Genomic DNA, 2522 nt, shown 5'->3' on the forward strand with positions numbered 1-2522 from the left:
GTCAGTTCAAAGTAATCTAATCAAACTGATTGTAAATAATATCAGTGTGCTGTCTTTAAACATAAGTAAAACAAAACAGCAGAAGAACTAAATAAATAAGCAGTCTGTTACATGGGAGTTCTTGTTGGACCCAACGCCAACCCCATATGCAATCTTGGGAAATGAATTTAGCGTGAAGAAGATTGGTACACGATGTGACGTGCTTTAAACAGAGAAAGAAGTATATATCTAGCATTATCTGAGATAAGTTTCCGTCATCACAGAAAACCATTTTTAGACTACCCTTAAACACTAAAAGGGTAATACACTGACTGACTGACTACGTTGACGAGCTTGTTAACAACCATTATATATACATACAATATATATATATTACTAATATATATTATATATAATATAATATAAAATTTTAAAATTATATTATATATATAATATGTGTGTATTATATAATTATATAATATATATATATATATATATAATATATATATATATATATATGGTTATATATATATATATATATATATATATATATATATATTTATTTATTTATAGAAAGCTGCAGAAAAGCTGTATTAGTATTGTCACCATACATCCAAACAATAAGTATAAATATAAGGCATATATTTTCATATACAGAGATTCAGCTTTCTTCATAAATAATGACCCAACTTCGGCAAAGTTCTTTATCAGATATTTTGACATTGAAATTTGCTGACGTTTTCACAGATGGTGGATTCTCTCTCTCTCTCTCTCTCTCTCTCTCTCTCTCTCTCTCTCTCTCTCTCTCTCTCTCTCTCTCTCTCTCTCTCTCTCTCCCCGCTCTCTCTCTCTCTCTCTCTCTCTTTCTCTTACTCTCTCTATATATGTATATGTGTGTGTGTGTGTGTGTGTGTGTATGTGTGTGTGTGTGTGTGTGTGTGTGTGTGTGTGTGTTGTGTGGTGTGTGTGTGTGTGTGTGTGTGTGTGTGTGTGTGTTACACACACAAACACACACACAAACACACACACACACATACACACACACAAAAACACACACACACACACATAATATATATATATATATAAAATATATATTATATATATATATAAAATATAATAATAAACCCCTGGCACGACGGCAATCTGAGTTCGAGGGTCGAGTCACCGACCGGCGCGTTGTTCCCTTGGGCAAAAAAACTTCACCTCGATTGCCTACCTTGCCGCTGAGTGGCAAGCCAGCCCAAGTCAGTGCTGGTTCCCCAAGCCCCGGGAAAATAGAGAGAATGATTTCCTAAAAAAGGTAACACCGGCACTCTGCGGGAAAGGAACTGGGGGCCCCACCACTCCAAGAGCATCACAACCATGAAAAACTACAATTAAGTATTATGCTGTGACCACGGCGGCTCAAACTCTCTCTCTCTCTCTCTTCTCTCCTCTCCTCTCTCTCTTTTTCTCTCTCTCTCTTCTTTTCTCTCTCTCTCTCTCTCTCTCTCCCCTCCCCTCCTCCTCCGGGTCTCTCTCGCTCTCCCTGCTCTCTACATCAGTCTATTAGTGTCCTCTACGTCTTACCTTCTCATTCCTGTGATAACTTTCGACTCCCCATCGAAGGGTTTGCTTACTGATTCATGCGTCTCGGTACATATTTTTTTCCCCCCATTGAGTTTTTTCCAGATATAATAATTTTGTGGTATGAACAGAATGTGTCGTTCTAAATTGTATTTAATCATTACGGTAGTGTTGACGTATCTTATTTAGGGAACTAACGCATCCTGTTTCCTGTTAGAAGTTGCAGAAATATATCGTAATAACCAAAAATTATAGCATTTTACAATGGGCCATATGCAGTGCCTATTTTGCACATATTTTTCTTTTATAAATGTTTCCCATTACCACATATAATTCGTTTCACTGTACAATAACAGGAATGAGTAATTTTCACTACAACGTTTTGCTCTGGGCGTGTTTCTCCCAAAGGACAAATAACTGATTATTGATCCCAAAGAACCAGTTGCTATTCGAACATTTGCCTCGAGTTAATAGCGGTTTACGATATATCGTGTTATAACTAATATCTTAAATACATTGAAAAACGAGTTGTGTGGTTATTTGTTAATCTGTATACATTTGGAAAAGATCGTTGTTATTGTTGTTGTTGTGTTGTTGCTGTTGCTGTTTCTGTTGCTGTTTCTGTTGCTGTTGTGCTGAGGCTGTTTGGGAGTAGCAGCAGCAGTAGTAGTAGAGTGATGGTGGAAGTGATAGTTCCAATTATAGCAGTAGTAGCCAATATCACTGTTACTATCATTTATCTCCCACTGTGATCTCTAATTTCGTGACCCACAGAGTCTGTGCGCACTCTGGCATCAAATTACTTCCGTCACTATTATACGAACATTTCTCACTTTTTTCACTTTCTACGAGTTACGAGTAGTATAAAGTATCAGCAAGGTTAGTAATGACAAGAGTAGAGGGGAACAATAAGTATAGAGTAGTAGTAGTAATAGTTAGAGTGTAGTAGTAGTAGTAGTAGTAGTATATATAATTTT

The sequence above is a fragment of the Penaeus monodon genome, chromosome 4 (assembly GCF_015228065.2).
Source record: "Penaeus monodon isolate SGIC_2016 chromosome 4, NSTDA_Pmon_1, whole genome shotgun sequence".
NCBI lineage: Eukaryota > Metazoa > Arthropoda > Malacostraca > Decapoda > Penaeidae > Penaeus > Penaeus monodon.